Source organism: Neovison vison, chromosome X, assembly GCF_020171115.1.
Source record: "Neovison vison isolate M4711 chromosome X, ASM_NN_V1, whole genome shotgun sequence".
Lineage (NCBI taxonomy): Eukaryota > Metazoa > Chordata > Mammalia > Carnivora > Mustelidae > Neogale > Neogale vison.
Window position 1 is genome coordinate 86,455,287 of NC_058105.1, and position 24,767 is coordinate 86,480,053.

General features: G+C 36.9%; 1 pseudogene; it reads left to right on the top strand.

The window, feature by feature from the left end:
• Positions 1-6,736: 6,736 nt before the first annotated feature.
• LOC122896637 overlaps positions 6,737-24,767 on the top strand; it is a 28,602-nt pseudogene continuing 10,571 nt past the window's right edge.

A 24,767-nucleotide genomic window follows, 5' to 3' on the forward strand; every position in this document is an offset into this window, starting at 1 on the left:
GAGGGTTTTGAAGGGGCAGGGGATGGGAGGTTGGGGGAACCAGGTGGTGGGTATTAGAGAGGGCACGGATTGCATGGAGCACTGGGTGTTGTGCAAAAACAATGAATACTGTTACACTGAAAATAAATTTTTAAAAAAGCATAAAAGATACTAGAGAATCCCTTTCTGGAGAAATAAAAACCTTTCTGAAGAAATAAAAGAACTAAAGTCTAACCAAGTTGAAATTTTAAAAACTATTAATGAGGTGCAATCAAAGATGGAGGCTCTTACTACTAGGATAAATGAGGCAGAAGAGAGAACTAGTGATATAGAAGAACAAATGACGGAGAATAAAGAAGCTGAGAAAAAGAGAGATAAACAATTACTGGACCATGAGGGGAGAATTCAAGAGATAAGTGATACCATAAGACAAAAACAATATTAGAATAATTGGGATCCCAGAAGAAGAAGAAAGTGGAGGGGGCAGAAGATATATTGGAACAATTTATAGAAGAGAATTTCCCTAATTTGGCAAAGGGAACAAACATCAAAGTCCAGGAGGCACAGAGAACTCCCGTCACAATAAAAAATAAAAAAAAAAGGTCCACACCCCATCATCTAATAGTAAAACTTACAAGTCTCAGAGACAAAGAGAAAATTCTGAAAACACCTTGGGACAAGATGTCTGTAACCTACAATGAAAGAAATATTTGATTGACAGCAGACCTATCCACAGAGACATATCAGAGCAGAAAGGATGGGCATGATATATTCAGAGCACTAAATGAGAAAAATATGCAGCCAAGAATACTATATACAGCTAGGCTGTCATTGAAATTAGAAGGAGAGATAAAAATCTTCTGGGACAAACAAAAATTAAAAGAGTTTTAAACACCAAATGAGCCCACCAGGAAATACTGAAAAGGGTCCTTAGGCACAAAGAAAGCCTAAAAGGAATAGACCGTAAAGGAACAGAGACAATACACAGTAACAGTCACCTTACAGGCAATACAATGGCACTAAATTCATATATTTCAATAGTTACCCTGAATGTAAATGGGCTAAATGCTCCCAATCAAAAGACACAGGGTATCAGAATGGATTTGGAAAAACAAACAAACAAAAAAACAAACAAACAAAAAACAAGATCCATCGATATACTGTCTACAAGAAACTCACTTTAGACCAAAAGCCACCTCAGATTTAAAGTGAGGGGGTGGAAAACAATTTACCATGCTAATGAACATCAAAAGAAAGCTGGGTTGGCAATCCTTATATCAGATCAATTGGGTTTTAAGCTAAAGAATATAATAAGAAATGAGGAAGGACACTATATTGTACTTAAAGCGTCTGTCCAACAAGAAGATCTAACAATTTTAAATATCTATGCCCCTAACATGGGAGCAGCCAACTATATAAACCAATTAACATAAAAATCAAAGAAACAAATCACAATAATACAATAATAGTAAGGGACTTTAACACCCCCCCTCACTGAAATGGGCAGATCATCTAAGGAAAAGATGAACAAGGAAATAAAGGCTTTAAATGGCACACTGGATCAGATGGGCATCACATATATATTTAGAACATTTCATCCCAAAGCAACAGAATACACATTCTTCTCTAGTGCACATGGAACACTCTCCAGAATTGATCACATCCTGCATCACAAATCAAGTATCAACCAATACCAAAAGACAGGGATCATTCCCTGCATATTTTCAGACCGCAATACTCTGAAATGAGAACTCAATTACAAGAGGTAACTTGGAAAGAACTCAAATATATGGAAGCTAAAGAACATCCTACCAAAGAATGAATGGGCCAATGAGGAAATTAAAGAATAATTTAAAAATTCATAGAAGCAAATGAAAATGAAAACACAACTGTTCAAAATCTATGAGACACAGCAAAGGTGGTCCTGAGAGGAAAGTACATAGCAATATAAGCTTTTCTCAAGAAACAAGAAAGGTCTCAAATACACAACCTAACCTTATACCTAAAGGAGCTGGAGGAAGAAAAGCAAAGAAAGCGTAAACCCAGCAGGAGAAGAGAAATAATAAAGATCAGGGCAGAAATCAATGAAATAGAAACTAAAAGAACAGTAGAACAAATGAATGAAACTAGGAGCTGGTTCTTTGAAACAATTGATAAGATTGATAAACCCCTGGCCAGACTTATAAAAAAGAAAAGAGAAAGGACCCAAAAATTCTCACCAAAATACTAGCCAATAAGATCCAACTGTACATTAAAAGGATTATTCACCATGATCAAATGGGATTTATTCCTGGGCTTCAAGTTTGGATCAATACCCACACATCAATCAATGTGATACAATACATTAATAAACAAAGAACAAGAAACATACTATACTCTCAATAGATGCTGCAAAAGCATTTGACAAAGTACAGTATCCTTTCTTGATCAAAACTCTTCACAGTGTAGGGATAGAGAGTACATAACTCAATATCATCAAAGCCATCAATGAAAAACCCACAGCGAATATCATTCTCAATGGGGAAAAACTGAGAGCTTTTCCCCTAAGGTAGGGAACACAGCAATGCTGTTCCACTATCACCACTGCCATTCAACATAGTACTAGAAATCCTAGCCTCAGGAATCAGACAACAAAAAGAAATAAAATGCATCTGAATCAGCAAAGAAGGAGTCAAACTCTCACTCTTTGCTGATGAAATGATACTTTATGGAAAATCCAAAAGACTCCACTCCAAAACTGCTAGAACTCATACAAGAATTCAGTAAAGTATCAGGATATAAAAGCAATGCACAGAAATCAGTTGCATTTCTATACACCAACAACAAGACAGAAGAAAGTGAAATTAAGGAGTCAATCCCATTTACAACTGCACCCAAAACCATAAGATACCTATGAATAAATCTAACCAAAGAGGCAAAGAATCTGTACTCAGAAAACTATGGAGTACTCATGAAAGAAATTGAGGAAGACACAAAGAAATGGAAATACATTCCATGCTCATGGATTGGAAGAACTAATACTATGAAAATGTCTATGCTATCTAAAGCAATCTACACATTTAATGCAATCCCTATCAATTTACCATCAGCGTTTTTCAAATAAATGGAACAAATAATCCTAAAATTTATATGGAACCAGAAAAGACCCCAAATATCCAGAAAAATGTTGAAAAAGAAAGCCAAAGTTGGTGGCATCACAATTCCAGACTTCAAGCTGTATTACAAAGCTGTCATCATCAAGACAGTAGGATACTGGCACAAAAACAGACACCTAGATCAATGGAACAGAATAGAGAGCCCAGAAACAGACCCTCAACTCTATGGTCAACTAATCTTCAACAAAGCAGGAAAGAATGACCAATGGGAAAAAGACAGTCTCTTCAACAAATGGTGTTGGGAACATTGGACAGCCACATGCAGAAGAATAAAATTGTACCATTTCCTTACACCACACTTGAAAATAAACTCAAAATGGATGAAAGACCTCAATGTGAGACAGGTATCCATCAAAATCCTAGAGGAGAACACAGTCAGCAATCTCTTCAACCTCAGCCTCAGCAAATTCTTCCTAGGAACATAGCCAAAGGCAAGGGAAGCAAGGGCAAAAATGAACTATTGGGACTTTACCAAGATCAAAAGCTTTTGCACAGCAAAGGAAATAGTCAACAAAATTAAAAGACAACTAACATAATGGGAGAACGTACTTGCAAATGACATATCAGATAGAGGGCTAGTATCCAAGATCTATAAAGAACTTATCAAACTCAACACCCAAAGAACATGTAATCCAATGAAGAAATGGACAGAAGATATGAAGAGACATTTCTGCAAAGAGGACATCCAAATGGCCAACATACACATGATAAAGTGCTCAACATCAATTGGCACCAGGGAAATAAAAATCAAAACCACAGTGAGATACCTCCTCACACCATTCAGAATGGCTAAAATTAACCAGTCAGGAAATGACAGGTGTTGGCAAGGATGTGGAGAAAGGCGAACCCTCCTACATTTTTGGTGGGAATGCAAGCTGGTGCAACCACACTGGAAAACAGTATGGAGTTTCCTCAAAAAGTTGAAAATAGAGTTACCCTATTGCAATTGTAATTTTTAAATTTTTTTTTAAATTTTTAATGTTTTAATAAAAAAAACCTTGCAACCTGAATGTTTATAGCAGCAATGTACACAATAGCTAAATAATGGGAAGAACCTAGATGTCCATCAAGAGATGAATGGATAAGAAGAGGTGGTATATACACACAAGGGAATACTATGCAGCCATCAAAAATGAAATCTGGCCACTGGCAATGAAATGGATGGGACTAGAGTTTATTATGCTAAGCAAAATAAATCAATCAGAAAAAGACAATTATCATATGATCTCACTGATATGAGGAATTTGAGAGACAAGACAGAGGATCATAAGGGGAAGGGAGGTAAAAATGAAAAAAGAGGAAATCAGAGAGGGATGCAAATCATTAGGCACTTTTTAATCTCAGGAAAAAAACTGAGGGCTGCTGGAGGGGAAGGGGGGTGGGAGGGATGGGATGGCTAGGTGATGAACATTGGGAGGGTATGTGCTATGGAGGGTGCTATGAATCACAGACCTGTACTTTTGAAACAAATAACAGTGTATGTTAATTAAAAAAAAATCTTCGGGATGCCTGAGTGACTCAGTTGGTTGAGCAGCTGCCTTCAGCTCAGGTCATGATCCTGAAGTCCCAGGATCAAATCCCGCATTGGGCTTCCTGCTTGCAGGGAGTCTGCTCTCCCTCTGACCTCTACACTCTCATGTTCTCTCTCTCTCTCTCTCTCTCTCATTCTCTCTCTCTCAAATAAATAAATAAAATCTTAAAAAAAAAAGTCGAACAGAATACTAGCAAACTGATTCCAGTTACATATAAAAAGCTTTATACAGTGTGTCCAAGTGAGATTTATCCCAGGAACGGAGAGTGGGTTTAACACCTCAAAAACAATTAATACAATATACCACATTAACAGGCTAATGGACAAACCTCACATGATCATCTTATACAAGCAGGAAAAAGTATGTAACAAAATATCACACCTTTCATGATAGAATCACTCAAAAAGCTAGGAAAAGATAAGGACTTCCTCAACCAGATAAAGGGCATCTACAACAACTCCCCACAATTAACATCATATTTCAATGTGAAAAATTGAATACTTTCCCTTATTATTTAGAACAAAGTTATCCATTTTCACCACTTCTTTTTTTTTTTTTTCAAGTTGTACTGGAGATTCTAGACAGTACCAAGCAAGAAAAAGAAATAAAATGTCCAGATTAGAAAGCCAATTTAGAGGTTTTTTTTTTTTTTTTGTAATTTGATAGACAGAGAGAGATCACAAGTAGGCAGAAGGCAGGCAGAGAGATAGGGGGAAGCAGGCTCCCCGCTGAGCAGAGAGCCCAATGTGGGGCTCGATCCCAGGACCCTGAGATCATGACCCGAGCTTAAGGCAGAGGCTTAAACCACTGAGCCACCCAGGCGCCCCGAGAAAGCCAATTTAGATTGTCTTCTTTACAATGACATGACCTTGTATATAATGTATATAGTGATTCCAAAGAATCACTAAAAACAATTAGAAATAATAAATTCTTCAAAGTTTTAGGATACAAAATCAATGCAAATATCATTTGTATTCCTTTTTTAAAGGATTTTATTTTTTAATTTTTTTATTGTTTTATGATAATCACCATACATCAGAAACTAATGATGTACTGTATGGTGACTATCATTTGTATTCCTATAACCTAAGAATGAACAATCCAAATATTGTTTACGTTTATAGTAGGTTCAAAACTAACATAATATGATCCTGCCATTGCACTACTGGGTATTTACCCCAAAGATACATATGTAGTGAAAAGAAGGGCATCTGTATCCCAACGTTTATAGCAGCAATGGCCATGGTCGCCAAACTATGGAAAGAACCAAGATGCCTTTCAACAGACGAATGGATAAAGAAGATGTGGTCCATATACACTATGGAGTATTATGCCTCCATCAGAAAGGATGAATACCCAACTTTTGTAGCAACATGGATGGGACTGGAAGAGATTATGCTGAATGAAATCAGTCAAGCAGAGAGAGTCAATTATCATATGGTTTCACTTATTTGTGGAGCATAACAAATAGCATGGAGGACATGGGGAGTTGGAGAGGAGAAGGGAGCTGGGGGAAATTGGAAGGGGAGGTGAACCATGAGAGACTATGGACTCTGAAAAACAATCTGAGGGGTTTGAAGTGGCAGTGGGGTGGGAGGTTGGAGGAAATAGGTGGTGGGTATTGGAGAGGGCACGGATTGCATGGAGTACTGGGTGTGGTGCAAAAATAATGACTATTGTTATGCTGAAAATAAATGTAAAAAATTAATTTTTTTAAAATAACCTAATAATTTTAAATAATTCAAACAATGACAATTATGAAAAAGAAATTGACAAGGTGATTCTAAAAATTTTATTGTACTAAAAGGGACACAAAATAGCCAAATTAATCTAAAAAGGGAAGAACAAATTTGGAAGACTCATACTTCCCAACATAAAAATTTAATTACAAAGGTGTGGTAATCAGGACAGTGTTATACTAGCAGAAGAATAGACACAGCTAAATAGAATAGAGTTGAGAGTCTATTAATCCCTTGTATTTGTTGTCAATTTCCACTCAGATGGCAAGACAATTATATTGTGAAAGAATAACCTTTTCAAAAAATTATACTGAGACAACTGGGTATCCACATGCAAAACGTGAAGTTGTACCTCTACACAAATCTCAATTCAAAGTGGATCATCAACCTAAATGCAAGAGCTAAAACTGAATTTTTGGAAGAAAACATTGGAGTAAATTTTTATGACTTCGGGTTACACAATAGGTTTTTTAATATGCTACCAAACCAAAAGTGGTAAAAAGTGATCCACATCAGCATAAACCTGGCAGGAATTGTGTGGAATTGGACCACTGAAGGAAGGAAAATTCCCTGGGCAAGAGCCATGCTTGTATAGTTTATCCCAGAAAGTGTCACATCTGCATAGTATTAGAGTGGCTAGAACTCAAACAGAAATCTTTAGTTGTTTTGATTTAAGGTATTAGCAAATGAAAGTTAGGGATTTCAGAGCAGCTGAAAAGAGGAAGATCTTGGAAACAAGGGAACCACAACAGAGGAGCCTCAAAATCTACATGCACATTTCCCCTAATGCTTGGCTGACTCCAGAAACATGCCAGGTGATCGGTGTTTACACCAGAGAGTATGCCCATTTAATTTACCCCCAAATATTTGGGTTCAAACTTTTAAATTAGCTGTTCTCTACTATTCATTGTTTATTTTCAGTTTGGTGTAAAATCGGAGAAGTTGCTGAAGAAAGGGAAGAGCATTTCTGACATGCTGCTAGTCAGCATCATGGTAAATGCTACTAAGTATGAGGTTGTTTTGTTTGTTTTGTTTTTGATCTACTAATATATTCTTTATCAGACATAAGTGTATTAAGAATAATAAAGAATTTTTTTAAAATTTTTAATATCTAATAAGTACTACTTGTCTACATAAGAAAACATACAGCAAGGGGCGCCTGGGTGGCTCAGTGTGTTAAGCCTCCACCTTCGGTTCAGGTCATGGTCTCGGAGTTCTGGGATTGAGCCCCACATTGGGCTGTCTGCTCAGCAGGGAGCCTGCTTCCCCCTCTCTCTCTGCCTGCCTCTCTGCCTACTTGTAATCTCTCTCTCTATCAAATAAATAATAAAATCTTTTAAAAAAGAAAACATACAGCAAAATAAAGATATGTGTTATGATTTACATGCTTATATTTCACTTCTCCTACTTAACCAGTCTTGGGTTCACTCTCCCAGATGTGACTATAGGTCAGGTTCATTCCCTGCATGGAATTCAAGAAGTTAGATATTTGCCTGCCTGCTGCTTTGTTTGTTGTTGTTGTTTTGCCATCTGGTTTTGGCCATCAAATAATTAGCTATTCTATATTGCCTAGCATTTACAACACTATCTATAGAAGGGCTAGTCCAATAAATCTGCACTTTATCAAAAGAAAATTCCCTAGTGCTTATTCTTATTCCCTAGAGTTAATTATGCTTAATACCAGTGAGTATTTTATAAATCAAATGATATTAGATCTCTACTCAAAACCCTGTAAAGTTTTCTTGTTTACTTCAAATGTACTAATCATGCCTGTAAGGCTGATCTAATTTTTCTCCCTTCCTACTCATCTCTCTAACCTTTTACCTCACTATTATCCCACCTGGTTGGCCAGGCACCTTCCTGCCTCATGGCTGCAATCCAGTTATTTTTACTGCCTGAGATGTTGCCCCAGATGCACTTGGCATGTTCTCTCAATCTTCTTTCAATCTGGTTAAATCTCACTTTCTCAAGGAGGCCTACTCCATTTAATACAGCAATTTTTCCTCTTTTCTCACCTCTTGGACTTGACCTGTGCTCCTGATCCCTTCCTCCACTCTACATTTTCTTTCCTCCCAGCTCATTACCATCTAATGGATCATATAATTAATTTACTCTCTGTTTATAGTTTGTTATCTGTCTCTATTAGGATGTAAACTCCTTAAGGTCCAGGAACCCTGTCTTTTCTGTTCACTAATATATACCAAATAATTATAACAGTGCACAAAAAAAGTATGTCCTTGAATTGAATTGAATATGGAATTTGGATAATTTGTAATTCAATGAAGTAAATATAAAAAATACACTTAGCCGGGGCGCCTGGCTGGCTCAGTGGGTTAAAGCCTCTGCCTTAGGCTCAGGTCACGATCCCCGGGTCCTGGGATCGAGGCCCGTGTTCTGGGATCGAGCCCCGCATCGGGCTCTCTGCTCAGCAGGGAGCCTGCTTCCTCCTCTGTCTCTGCCTGCCTCTCTGCCTACTTGGGATCTCTGTCTGACAAATAAATAAATAAAATCTTAAAAAAAATACACTTAGCCTTTTTGTTAATTTATATTTCTAACACACCAAGTAAAAATTATAAATTTCCCTTTATCACTTTGTCTAAGCCTGTTTCCAACCCCAATGTCTTTCTTATCTGTAGTTCCATGTAAATCCATCCAAAGCTTTTTCTATCTTTAAGTGGTTCTGAAATCTTGATATTTGAAATATAAAATTGTTCCCCAAGGTTAAATACATAATTAATTTAAAAAGTAATTAAATGTAGTAAAAATAAATAAAATCTCAATAAAGTGAGCTACATCAAAATCTAAAAGTGTGTGCTGCAAATACCATTAAGAACATGAAAAAACTACCCGCAGAATGGAAAAGAATATTTGTAAATCATGTGTCTGATAAGAGACTTGTATTCATATGAGACTTGTATTCATACATTTAATTTAATAACTCAATAATAAAAAAATAAATAACCCAATTTTAAAAAGGGAAGAAGATTTAAATAGACATTTTTCTAAATAAGAAATAAAATTGTTAAATAAGCACAAGTAAAGATTCTCCACATAATTAGCCATTAGGTAAGTGCAAATTAAAACACAATAGGGATTAATAAGAGATAGAAGCTTCCTATTGTAAACTAAATAAGTCACAGAAATAGAGCAGTAGGGATATTCCATTCTTGCCTTGTCCCTCAAACACAGCTAAATAAACAGATCATTGTAAACACCCAAGAAATTGATCTGAGGACGGAGAGAACAAACTCATAACTAGAGGGAGAAAAGAGGCCACATCGTGGAAGGTAGGAAATGCAGACTCCTTATTCAGGGGGATAAAAGAATCAAGGATGCTGCAGAGGAGGGAGCCTTTGGACATGGAAAGAGGAGAGAAAGGGAGAGAGAGAGCAGTGCGCAGGGAATTGCACAAGAAAAGTATTTCCCCAAAACTACTCACTGGGGAATTGAGAGGGACTAATTATCCCGAGTTTTTATAATCAACAGAGACTGATTATAAAAGACTGAAGTTTTAGCAAGTCCAAACAATGGCAGATGTAGAGCCCAACAGGCATAACAGTGCTCCCGTGGAGAAGGAGAGTTAGTATCCAAAATCTACAAAGAACTTATCAAACTCAAAACCCAAAACACAAATAATCAAGTTAAGAATTGGGCAGAAGACATTGAGTAGATGTTTTTCCAAAGAACACATCCAGATGGTTATACACAGAAAAAGAAACTCAACATCACTATTATCAGGGAAATACAAATCAAAATAGGAATAAGATATCACCTCACACCAGTCAGAATGGCTAAAATCAACATCACAAGAAACAATAGGTATTAGAGAGGATGCAGAGACAGCAAAACATTTGTGCATTTTTGGAGTGAATGCAAACTGGTGCAGCCATTCTGAAAAACAGTATGGATATTTCTTTAAATCTGAAAAACAGTATGGATATTTCTTTAAATGTGAAAAATAGAACTACATTAGACCTTGCAATTGCACTACTAGGTATTTACCCAAAGGATACCAAAATACTGATTTGAAGGGATACATGTACCCTGATGTTTACAGTAGCATTATCAACAATAGCCAAGTTATGGAAAGAGCCCAAATATTCATTGACTGAGGAATGGTTAAAGAAGATTTTATATATATATATATATATATATATATATATATATATATATATATAAAATTTTATATATTTTGTTGATAATAATTAACGATTATATATTATAATAATTACTAATATGTAATATATCATATATAATGGAATATTACTTGGCCACCAAAAAGAATGAAATCTTGCCCTTTGCAATGACATGGATGGAGCTAGAGAGTATTATGCTAAGTGAAAAAACATAATCAGAGAAAGAAATGCCATATGGTTTCACTCGTTCAAGAAACAAAATAAATGAACATAGTTTGTGGGGGAAGAGAGGCCAGCCAAGAAACAGACTCTTGACTATAGAAAACAAACTTATGGCTACTGAAAGGGAGGTGGATGGGTTATGCTTTAAATAGATGATGGGATGATGGGTATTAAGGAATGCACTTGTTACGATGAGCACCAAGTGTTATATGTAAGTGATGAATCACTAAACACTACACCTGAAACTAATCCTTCACTATATGTTAGCTAGCTGGAATTTGGGGGACTTTATTAAGATAAAAAGCTTCTGTATGGCAAAGGAAACAATCAACAAAACTAAGAAGCAACCCACAGAATGGGAGACGATATTCTCAAATGACACTACAGACACAGGGCTGATATTCAAGATCTATAAAGAACTTCTCAAACTCAACACCCCCCAAAAAACAATCATGTAAAAAAAAATGGGAAAAAGACATGAACAGAAACGGAACAAATAATCCTAAAACTTATATGGAACCAGAAAAGACCTCGAATAGCCAAAGGAATATTGAAAAAGAAAGTCAAAGTTGGTGGCATCACAATTCCGGACTTCAAGCTCTTACAAAGCTGTCATTATCAAGACAGTATGGTACTGGCACAAAAATAGACATATAGATCAGTGGAACAGAATAGAGAGCCCAGAAGTAGACCCTCAACTCCATGGTCAATTAATCTTTGACAAAGCAGGAAAGAATGTCCAATGGAAAAAAGACAGTCTCTTCCACAAATGGTGTTGGGAACATTGGACAGCCACATGCAGAAAAAAGAAACTGGACCACTTCCTTACACCACACACAAAAATAGACTCAAAATGGATGAAGGACCTCAATGTGAGAAAAGAATCCATCAAAATCCTTGAGGAGAACACAGGCAGCAGCCTCTTCGACCTCAGCCGACAGCAACTTCTTCCTAGAAACATCATCAAAGGCAAGGAAAGCAAGGGCAAAAATGAATTATTGTGATTTCATCAAGATCAAAAGCTTTTGCACAGCAAAGGAAACAGTTAACAAAACCAAAAGACAACTGACAGAATGGGAGAAGATATTTGCAAATGACATATCAGATAAAGGGCTAGTATCCAAAATCTATAAAGAGCTTAGCAAACTCAACACCCAAAGAACAAATAATCCAATCAAGAAATGGGCAGAGGACAGGAACAGACATTTCTGCAAAGAGGACATCCAGATGGCCAACAGACACATGAAAAAGTGCTCCACATCACTTGGCATCAGGGAAATACAAATCAAAACCCCAGTGAGGGCACCTGGGTGGCTCAGTGGGTTAAGCTGCTGCCTTCGGCTCAGGTCATGATCTCAGGGTCGTGGGATCGAGCCCTGCATTGGGCTTTCTGCTCAGTGGGGAGCCTGCTTCCTCCTCTCTCTCTCTGCCTGCCTCTCTGCCTACTTGTGATCTCTGTCAAATAAATAAATAAAATCTTAAAAAACAAAACAAAACAAAACAAAACACAATGAGATACCACCTGACACCAGTCAGAATGGCTAAAATTCACAAGTCAGGAAGTGACAGATGCTGGCAAGGATGCAGAGAAAGGGGAACCCTCCTACACTGTTGGTGGGAATGCAAGCTGGTGCAACCACTCTGGAAAACGGCATAGAGGTTCCTCAAAATTTGAAAATAGAGCTACCTTATGACGCAGCAATTGCACTACTGGGTATTTACCCTAAAGATACAAACGTAGTGATCTGAAGGGGCATGTGCACCTGTATGTTTATAGAAGCAATGTCCACAATAGCCAAACTATGGAAAGAACCTAGATGTCCATCAACAGATGAATGGATAAAGAAGATGTGGTATATATATATATAGGAATACTATGCAGCCATCAAAAGAAATGAAATCTTGCCATGTGCGATGATGTGGATGGAACTGGAGGGTATTATGCTTAGCGAGATGAGTCAATTGGAGAAAGACAACTGTCATATGATCTCCATGATATGAGGAAGTGGAGATGCAATGTGGGGGGCTTGGGAGGAAGGAAAAGAATAAATGAAACAAGATGGGATTGGGAGGGAGACAAACCATAAGAGACTCTTAATCTCACAAAACAAACTGAGGGTTGCTGGGGGGAGGGGGGTCAGAAGAGGGTGGTGGGGTTATGGACATTGGGGAGGGTATGTGCTATGGTGAGTGTTGTGAAGTGTGTAAACCTGACAATTCACAGACCTGTATCCCTGGGGCTAATAATACATTATATGTTTATTTAAAAAATTTAAAAAAAGACATGAGCAGACACTTCTTCGGTGAAGACATACAAATGGCTAGCAGACACATGAAAAAATATTCATCATCACTAGCCATCAGGGAAAGTAAAATCAAAACCACATTGAGATACCACCTTACAGCAGTTAGAATGAGAAAAATTAACAAGGCAAGAAACAACAAATGATGGAGAGGATGTGGAGAAAGGGGAATCCTCTTACACTGTTTGTGGGAATGCAAGTTGGTGCAGCCACTTTGGAAAACAGTGTGGAGATAACTCAAAAAATTACAAATAGAGCTACCCTATGACTTGGCAATTATACTACTGGGTATTTACACCAAAGATACAGATGTAGTGAAAATGAGAGCCATATGTACCCCCAATGTTCATAGTAGCAATGTCCACATTAGCCAAACTGTGGAAAAAGCTAAGATGCCCTTCAACAGATGAATGGATAAAGAAGATTTGGTCCATATATACAATGGACTATTATTCAGCCATCAGAAAGGATGAATACCCAACTTTTGCATCAATATGGATGGGATTGGATAAGATTATGCTGAGTGAAATAGGCAAAGCAGAGAAAGTCAATTATATATGGTTTCACTTACTTGTGGAACATAAGGAATAACATGGAAGACATGAGGAGAAGGAAAGGAAAAGTGAACTGAGGGAAATCAGAGGGGAAGATGAAGCATGAGAGGCTATAAACTCTGAGAAACAAACTGAAGGTTTTAGAGGGGACTGAGGTGGAAGTTAGGTGAGTCTGGTGATGGGTATTAAGGAAGGCACATATTGCATGGAGCACTAGGTGTTGTACATAAACAATGAATCTTGGAATGCTACATCAAAAACTAATGATGTATTTTATGGTGATTAATATAACACAAGAAAATTTTAAAAAATAAGTTGGAGTAAAAAAGAGATACAACTAGAAAGAAATATACAAACTTAATTTTATTTGCAGATGATATTATTGTCTACATAGAAAGTTCAAATTTTTTTCAAAGACTTTGTCTTTGAACATGTTGATTCCCAACACTCATGATTTTTGATTCTTGGGTTTCCTGTTTGTGGATTTCTGCATGTGGACAGATTTTCATCTAGAAAGCTTAGTACTCTTAGATAAGATGGGAAACTTGTGTAAAAAAAGAGCAAATAGAAGAAAAGGATGATAGATCTATTACTAATCTGTCTCTTGCTCTTTCTCTCAACTGTCTTGAAACTAATCAAATGCCATAGTGAAATAGATACATAAATTACATTATATTCATATCATACTATATGAATCAATGATCTACAGCTACATACATCAACCAAGATGAATCATGCAAATATAACTTTAAAGAACTTAGACATTAAATAATTCAATCTGTCTGAATCCATTTATATAAATTATTAAAACAGGCAAAACTAATCTATCTTGTTTGGAAATCAGTATATTGATGATCCTTGAAGAAGGAGTAAGGAATAGAAGAGTCAAGAAAGAAGAATTACCCAAAGGAAATAAATGAACTATTCTCTGTAAGTATTTCATAATACAGAATAATTTATCCATAATACACATTCACTTAAACACTAGCTCAAAGACAGGAAATTAGACTAACAGAATGTGATGAAAGGGAAAATTTCTGAGCTTAGGAAATAAACCAAGAACTAAAACAAATACAAAAACAAACAAACACAAAACACCATTGTAAGAAATAGGAAGAAAAGCAACCAAGAAAAAAAGTAGGAATAACATCAGCTACCTCATACCCAAACCCTGCTTTCTTTGACTTTTTTAAAGTCTTTATTCTAATTCCAGGTAGTTAACATACAGTGTAATGTTAGTTTCAGGCATACAATAGAGTGATTTAACACTTCCATACAACACCGGGCACCCATCACAAGTGCACTCCTTAATCCCCATCACCTATTTCACCCATTCCCCCAACCACCTTCCCTCTGGAAACCATCTATTTGTTCTCTACAGGCCTTGATTTCTAATATCATTCTCTCATGGAAGGAATCAGGGCTTCTTGAAGAAATGATTAATTCTAGTACTGAAGGAGGAAATATACAACATGAGTATGGAGCATCTTGTAGTACCAGAAAGTGAAAAAGTACTGAAAGTACGGAAGTACTGAAAAAAAAAATCGATAACAGGGTTAAGTCAAAGAAACACAGGAGCTAATTGAAAGATATTCTAGTGGCCAAGGCTGAAACAACTCAGGGAAAAAATAAACAAAATAGTATTGAATTATAATCTAAAACATAAAATATGTACCCATAATAATAAGTGATTGAAGAAAATAAATGGAGGTGAATAGACAAATTTCCCATGGTTAAAAATTTCAAATAATTATTTATAGAATCTCCATGCTCAAGGAGGTTGAACATAGTCTCCACTCCTTAAGTGTGAGCTGCTCAAAATGACTTAATCCCAAAGACTAAAGTATGGAAAAGTGGAAAAAAAGAGTAACTTTCTCGTGAAGAAACCTGCCATACTGTACTTCAGCCAGACAATTAAAGTTAACCTCAGCAGTGATAAATCATGTTGATAGTATGCACCCTTAATATCATGTGCTGATAATGACACTTAACATCTGTGATATTCCATAACCCCAGTCTAATCATGAAACCAACATAAGACAAAACACAATTTGGGGACATTCTGCAAAGTATCTGAGCAATACTCTTCAATATTGTCAAAGTCATCAAAAACAAAGAAAGACTAAGGAACTGTCACACACAGGAGGAAACTAAGTAGACATGATAACGTGGTATGTTGGATGGAATTTTTTTACCAGTGTGGATGGAATCTTATAACAGAAAGAGAGTAGGTAAAACCAAGGAAGTGTGGACTTTAGTTAGCAAGTACTACTATTGATTCACTAATTGTGGCAAATTTACCACACTAATGTAAGATGCTCATAATAAAGGAAACTCTATGCAATCTGTACTATCTTCACAATTTTTCTGTGAATCTAAAATTCTTCCAAAATAAAATGTTTATTTTAAAATGAATAATTTTTAAAAATGAATAATTTTAAGAAGAAACTGGACTGTGATCATAACAGTGAGTGCAAAGAAAGAAAACAGGAAAATTGGGATGCTTGGGTGGCTCAGTTGGGGTGTCTTTTTTTATTATTATTATTATTATGTTAGTCACCATACAGCACATCATTAGTTTTTGATGTAGTGTTCCATGATTCTTTGTTTGTGTATAACACCCAGTGCTCCATGCAGTACATGCTTTCCTTAATAATACCCATCACCAGGCTAACCCATTTCCCCACTCCCCTCCCCTCTAAAATGCTCGATTTTTTCCTCAGAGTCCATAGTCTCTCATGGTTTGTTTCCCCCTCCAATTCCCCCCTTCATTTTTCCCTTCCTTCTCCTAATGTCCTTAAGTGGCTGCCTTTGGCTCCAGTCATGATCTCAGGATCCTGGAGTCAAGTTCTGAATCAGGCTCCTATCTTAGTGGGGAGCCTTCTTCTCCCTATTCCTCTGGTGCTCCCCTTGCTTGTGCTCTCTCTCACACAAATAAGTAAATATTTTTTTAAAACGATTTTATTTATTTGACAGAGAGAGATCACAATTAGGCAGAGGGGCAAGAAGGGGGGGAAGATGGAAGCAGGATCCCTGCCTAGCGGAGAGCCCAATGTGGGACTCGATCCCAGGATCCTGAGATCATGACCTGAGCTGAAGGCAGAGGCTTAACCCACTGGGCCACCCAGGCAGCCCAAAATCTTTTTTAAAGAAAGAAAACAGGAAAATTAAGCAGTTAGGAAAATCATAAAAATGGGAAACAAGTTAATAGAAAATTAGCCTAATTGGATCCCTAAAATATATGAAATCTATTAAAATTTCAATAGTGTAAGAAATTTCTCTTGAAGTAAAAGACATGCTGAAGTTCTGGCTCATAAAAGCACACCATATATTGGAAAAATGTGTTGAAAAATAATGACAGTGATGAATCCAGACTAAGTTATTTAGATGGAAGTATAAAAACATAATTATTCATATGGCCAAGTAGAGAAGGCAAATCGCCTACAAAGTGGAAAAATTAGTTTGAGCTCAGATTTTGCCACACCAACATTTCATGGCAGAGGTCGATGGAGCAATGTCATAAAACTGTGAGTGGACTAACTATAACTCAAAAGTATCATACACAACCAAAATAGCTGTTGAATATGAAGGTAACTTATGCACATTGTCAAACATGAAAGAATATATGGAAGGAACCTATTAAAAGAATAATCACAGTGCTTAATGATGAAGTCTAACTCATAGATGAATACTAATGCATAAACCAGGAATTTAAAAAGTGTGAGTATAATGAAGGCTGAACACTAAACCTATTTACAACTAGAATGAACACTAAACCATTAGGAGGTTATGAGCACAGAATAGAAGGCAAGCATTATGAAAATGGTCAAAGTGAAAAATAATACAAATATCAAAAGTAAATTGAGAAGGGGATTAGCTAGTCTAGCTTCAGGAATTAAGATGACCTTCTCCTATTATAATTTTATGCCAGAGAGCAAAAGTAGTTCTTTTATGGAGGTCAAAACCTTAAGTGATTTCAACATGTTTTATATATGAAGTAGCAGCCCATGAACAATAGGACTAAATGAATGGATCCCCAGTGAAAAAGAAAAAAAGAAAAAGAACAGACCCATAAATGATCCAGATTTTAGAATTTAAGAAAATAGATGAAAAGAATCTCACCAGGTAAATATTTAAGGAGGACAAGGGGAGTTAGAGAGGAGGAGGGAGTTGGGGGAAATTGGAAGGGGAGGTGAACTATGAGAGACTATGGACTCTGAAAAACTATCTGAGGGGTTTGAAGTGGCGAGGGGTGGGAGGTTGGGGGAACCAGGTGGTGGGTATTGGAGAGGGAATGGATTACATGAAGGACTTGGTGTGGTACAAAAAACAATGAATACTGTTATGCTGAAAATAAATAAATTAATAAATTTTAAAAATTACACAATAAAATTTTAGAAATAAAAATAAAATAATGAATTAAAAATACAACAGATTTATTTAGAATGAGGTAAGACAAAAGAGAGGAATAGGAACTGGAAAATATATCAGATTAAAATATCCAGAATGAACCACTTGCATCAACATGGATGGAACTGGAAGGGATTATGCCAAGTGAAATAAATCAAGGAGAGAAAGACAATTATCCTATGGTTCCACTCGTATGTGGAATATAAGGAATAGTGCACAGGACCACAGGGGAAGGGAGGGAAAAAAGAATGGGAAGAAATCAGAGAAGGAGAAAAACCATGAGAGGCTCTGGACCCTGGGAAACAAACTGAGGGTTATGGAAGGAAGGAGGGTGGGAGGATGGGGTGACTGGGTGACAGATATTAAGGAAAGCACCTGTTGGGATGAGCACTGAACACTACATCAAAAACTAATGATGTACTATATGTTGGCTAATTAAGCATAATAATACAATTTTTTTAAAAAAATGAAAAATAATGGTGAGTGCTGTCAATTGTGTAAGACTGATGATTCACAGACTTGTACCCCTGGAACAAATAATACATTATATATTAATAAAAAAATAAAAAATAAAATATCCAGAATGAGAAGGAGAAAGCAAAAAGGACAGAAGGCCAAAAAGTCAGTGTAAGATACATGAGAAATAGAGAATATGTATAACATATATTTAATTTCAGGAGTGACTGGGTGGCTCACTCAGTTAAGTGTCTGACCCTTGATCTCCGCTTAGGTCTCAATCCCGGGGTCATGAGTTCAAGCCACATGTTGGGCTTAAGCCCAGTGTGGAACCTACTTAATAATGATGATGATAATAATAATAATAATAATAATAATAAATTGAATTTTAGTCAGACGCAGGCAGAGAGGAAGGAGAGAGAATGGGGCAGAATGGACATCCTTCAGGTAGAGTGAAATGATCACCAATGGAAACATAAATTGAAGGGGAAAATATATGGGTTATTCTAAATGAATATTGGTTATTAAAAAACGGCAATAATTTCATATGGACCTGAAAATATATTTAAAATTAAAATACATTTTTAAAATAACACAGAAGATGAGGAACGTGAGGGGAACTAAGGTGTTTTACTATCCTTGCACTTTACTGGGATAGTGGAAGTATCTACAAAAATTATGTACTAATAAGCAAAATTCATAGTGTATTCTTGAGAAAAGCCACTAAAAGAAAAAGAATTGTACATATAACTTGGTACTGAAGAGGAAATGTCAGAAGGTGACAAAACAAACTTGGTTATTCAGAAGGTGACAAAGCAACCAAACAAAAATGACACCAAACACATGGGAGACACAGAAGCAAATCCTATGATGGTAGATTTAAACAGAAATATATCAGCAATTACATTAAAGCTTAATGAACTAAAAAATTTAGAAATGAGGATATCAGTGAAATAGAAAAACAGACATAGAGTATACGAAATAAAACTAAAAATTTATTTGCAAAGGTTATGTCTGTTAAACCAATAGCATGACTGATCAAGGAAAATAGAGAAAGCATAAATTACAATATCTAGAATGAATGAGATGATAACATTCAAGACATATATATTTAAAGGTTGCTGGTGTAATATTGTTATGGACAACTTTACATTAACAAATTTGAAGATTTACATAAAAAGAAAAATTCCTGGAGAGAAACAACTTACCAAATCAGACAGAAGAAATAGGAAATACATTTGATATTAAAATTTCTTAAAACGGGGGCACCTGGGTGGCTCAGTGGGTTAAAGCCTCTGCCTTTGGCTCAGGTCATGATCCCAGGGTGCTGGGATAGAGCCCCGCATCGGGCTCTCTGCTCAGCGGGGAGCCTGCTTCCTCCTCTCTCTCTGTCTGCCTCTCTGCCTCTCTGCCTACTTGCAATCTCTGTCTATCAAATAAATAAATAAAATCTTTAAAAAATTTTTTGTTAAAATGACAGATCATTAAAAACCTTCCCACAGGGTGCCTGGGTGGCTCAGTGGGTGGGGCCGCTGCCTTCCACTCGGGTCGTGATCTCAGGGTCCTGGGATGGAGTCCTGCGTCGGGCTCTCTGCTCAGCTGGGAGCCTGCTTCCCTTCCTCTCTCTCTGTCTGCCACTCTGCCTACTTGTGATCTCTCTCTGTCAAATAAATAAATAAAATCTTTAAAAAAAATACCTTCCCACAAAGAAAATTGGGGGCATGGATTGCTCAACCAATGAATCCTTCTAAACACTTGGAAAAGAAATGGCACCAGCTTTGTGGCTGCATACTACTCCATTCTCTGTGTGTGTGTGTGTGTGTGTGTGTGTGTGTGTGTTTCACGTCTTCTTTTTTTTAATAATTTTTTTTATTTTTTATAAACATATATTTTTATCCCCAGGGGTACAGGTCTGTGAATCGCCAGGTTTACACACTTCACAGCACTCACCAAAGCACATACCCTACCCAATGTCCATAACCCCACCCCCCTTCTCCCAACCCCCCTCCCCCCAGCAACCCTCAGTTTGTTTTTTGAGATTAAGAGTCCCTTATGATTTGTCTCCCTCCCAATCCCATCTTGTTTCATTTATTCTTCTCCTACCCACTTAAGCCCCTATGTTGCATCACCACTTCCTCATATCAGGGAGATCATATGATAGTTGTCTTTCTCTGCTTGACTTATTTCGCTAAGCATGATATGCTCTAGTTCCATCCATGTTGTTGCAAATGGCAAGATTTCATTTCTTTTGATGGCTGCATAGTATTCCATTGTGTATATATACCACATCTTCTTGATCCATTCATCTGTTGATGGACATCTAGGTTCTTTCCATGGTTTGGCTATTGTGGACATTGCTGCTATAAACATTCGGGTGCACGTGCCCCTTTGGATCACTACGTTTGTATCTTTAGGGTAAATACCCAGTAGTGCAATTGCTGGGTCATAGGGCAGTTCTATTTTCAACATTTAGAGGAACCTCCATGCTGTTTTCCGAGTGGTTCCACCAGCTTGCATTCCCACCAACAGTGTAGGAGGGTTCCCCTTTCTCCGCATCCTCGCCAGCATCTGTCATTTCCTGACTTGTTGATTTTAGCCATTCTGACTGGTGTGAGGTGATATCTCATTGTGGTTTTGATTTGTATTTCCCTGATGCCGAGTGATATGGAGCACTTTTTCATGTGTCTGTTGGCCATCTGGATGTCTTCTTTGCAGAAATGTCTGTTCATGTCCTCTGCCCATTTCTTGATTGGATTATTTGTTCTTTGGGTGTTGAGTTTGCTAAGTTCTTTATAGATTTTGGACACTAGTCCTTTATCTGATATGTTGTTTGCAAATATCTTCTCCCATTCTGTCAGTTGTCTTATTTTTTATGTATAAGATATTTTTTTTTATTTTTTTTCAATTTATTTATTTTCAGAAAAACATTATTCATTATTTTTTCACCACACCCAGTGCTCCATGCAAGCCATGCCCTCTATAATACCCACTACCTGGTACCCCAAACTCCCAACCCCCCGCCACTTCAAACCCCTCAGACTGTTTTTCAGAGTCCATAGACTCTCATGGTTCACCTCCCCTTCCAATTTACCCAAATTCCCTACTCCTCTATAAAGCCCCTTGTCCTCCATGCTATTTGTTATAGTCCATAAATAAGTGAAACCATATGATAATTGACTCTCTCTGCTTGACTTATTTCACTCAGCATAATCTCTTCCAGTCCCGTCCAAGTTGCTACAAAAGTCAGTTATCTTTTGATTTTGTTAACTGTTTCCTTTGCTGTGCAAAAGCTTTTGATCTTGATGAAATCCCAATAGTTCATTTTTTCCCTTGCTTCCCTTGCCTTTGGCGATGTTCCTAGGAAGATGTTGCTGCGGCTGAGGTCGAAGAGGTTGCTGCCTGTGTTCTCCTCAAGGATTTTGATGGATTCCTTTCTCACATTGAGGTCCTTCATCCATTTTGAGTCTATTTTTGTGTGTGGTGTAAGGAAATGGTCCAATTTCATTTTTCTGCACGTGGCTGTCCAATTTTCCTAACACCTTTTATTGAAGAGGCTGTCTTATTTCCATTGGACATTCTTTCCTGCTTTGTCAAAGATTAGTTGACCATAGAGTTGAGAGTCTATTTCTGGGCTCTCTATTCTCTTCCATTGATCTATGTGTCTGTTTTTGTGCCAATACCATGCTGTCTTGATGATGACAGCTTTGTAATAGAGCTTGAAGTCCAGAATTGTGATGCCACCAACTTTGGCTTTCTTTTTCAATATTCCTTTGGCTATTCGAGGTCTTTTCTGGTTCCATATAAATTTTAGGATTATTTGTTCCATTTCTTTGAAAAAGATGGATGGTACTTTGATAGGAATTGCATTTAATGTGTAGATTGCTTTAGGTAGCATAGATATTTTCACAATATTTATTCTTATAATCCAGGAGCATGGAGCATTTTTCCATTTCTTTGTGTCTTCCTCAATTTCTTTCATGAGTACTTTATAGTTTTCTGAGTATAGATTCTTAGCCTCTTTGGTTAGGTTTATTCCTAGGTATCTTATGTTTTGGGGTGCAATTGTAAATGGGATTGACTCCTTAATTTCTCTTTCTTCTGTCTTGTTGTCAGTGTAGAGAAATGCAATTGATTTCTGTGCATTGATTTTATATCCTGACACTTTACTGAATTCCTGTACAAGTTCTAGCACTTTTAGAGTGGAGTCTTTTGGGGTTTCCACATATAGTATCATATCATCTGTGAAGAGTGATAGTTTGACTTCTTCTTTGCCAATTTGGATGCCTTTAATTTCCTTTTGTTGTCTGATTGCTGAAGCTAGGACTTCTAGTACTATGTCAAATAGCAGTGGTGATAATGGACATCCCTGCCGTGTTCCTGACCTTAGTGGAAAAGCTTTCAGTTTTTCTCCATTGAGAATGATATTTGCGGTGGGTTTTTTCATAGATGGCTTTGAAGATATTGAGGTATGTGCCCTCTATCCCTACACTTTGAAGGGTTTTGATCAGGAAGGGATGCTGTACTTTGTCAAATGCTTTTTCAGCATCTATTGAGAGTATCATATGGTTCTTGTTCTTTCTTTTATTGATGTGTTCTATCACATTGACTGATTTGCGGATGTTGAACCAACCTTGCAGCCCTGGAATAAATCCCACTTGGTCGTGGTGAATAATCCTTTTAATGTACTGTTGAATCCTATTGGCTAGTATTTTGGTGAGAATTTTCACATCTGTGTTCATCAAGGATATTGGTCTATAGCTCTCTTTTTTGATGGGATTCTTGTCTGGTTTTGGGATCAAGGTGATGTTGGCCTCATAAAATGAGTTTGGAAGTTTTCCTTCCATTTCTATTTTTTGGAACAGTATCAAGAATAGGAATTAGTTCTTCTTTAAATGTTTGGTAGAATTCCCCCGGAAGCCGTCTGGCCCTGGGCTTTTGTTTGTTTGGAGATTTTTAATGACTGTTTCAATCTCCTTACTGGTTATGGGTCTGTTCAGGCTTTCTATTTCTTCCTGGTTCAGTTGTGGTAGTTTATATGTTTCTAGGAATGCATCCATTTCTTCCAAATTGTCAAATTTTTTGGTGTAGAGTTGCTCATAGTATGTTCTTATAATAGTTTGTATTTCTTTGGTGTTAGTTGTGATCTCTCCTCTTTCATTCATGATTTTATTTATTTGGGTCCTTTCTCTTTTCTTTTTGATAAGTCTGGCCAGGGGATTATCAATTTTATTAATTCTTTCGAAGAACCAGCTCCTAGTTTCGTTGATTTGTTCTATTGTTTTTTTGGTTTCTATTTCATTGATTTCTGCTCTGATCTTTATGATTTCTCTTCTCCTGCTGGGCTTAGGGTTTCTTTCTTGTTCTTTCTCCAGCTCCTTTAGGTGGAGGGTTAGGTTGTGTACCTGAGACCTTTCTTGTTTCTTGAGAAAGGCTTGTACCGCTATATATTTTCCTCTCAGGACTGCCTTTGTCATGTCCCACAGATTTAGAACCGTTGTGTTTTCATTATCATTTGTTTCCATGATTTTTTTCAATTCTTCTTTAATTTCCCGGTTGACCCATTCATTCTTTAGAAGGATGCTGTTTAGTCTCCATGTATTTGGGTTCTTTCCAAACTTCCTCTTGTGGTTGGGTTCCAGCTTCAGAGCATTGTGGTCTGAAAATATGCAGGGAATGATCCCAATCTTTTGATACCGGTTGAGTCTTGATTTAGGACTGAGGATGTGATCTATTCTGGAGAATGTTCCATGTCCACTAAAGAAGAATGTATATTCTGTTGCTTTGGGATGAAATGTTCTGAATATAACTGTGATGTCCATCTGGTCCAGTGTGTCATTTAAGGCCCTTATTTCCTTGCTGATCTTTTGATTGGATGATCTGTCCATTTCAATGAGGGGAGTGTTAAAGTCTCCTACTATTATTGTGTTATTGTTGATGTGTTTCTTTGATTTTGTTATTAATTGGTTTATATAGTTGGCTGCTCCCACGTTGGGGGCATAGATATTTAAAATTGTTAGATCTTCTTGTTGGACAGACCCTTTGAGTATGATATAGTGCCCTTCCTCATCTCTTATTATAGTCTTTGGCTTAAAATCTAACTGATCTGATATAAGGATTGACACTCTTGCTTTCTTCTGATGTCCATTAGCATGGTAAATTCTTTTCCACCCCCTCACTTTAAATCTGGAGGTGTCTTCGGGCTTAAAATGAGTTTCTTGGAGGCAACATATAGATGGGTTTTGTTTTTTTTATCCATTCTGATACTCTGTGTCTTTTGATTT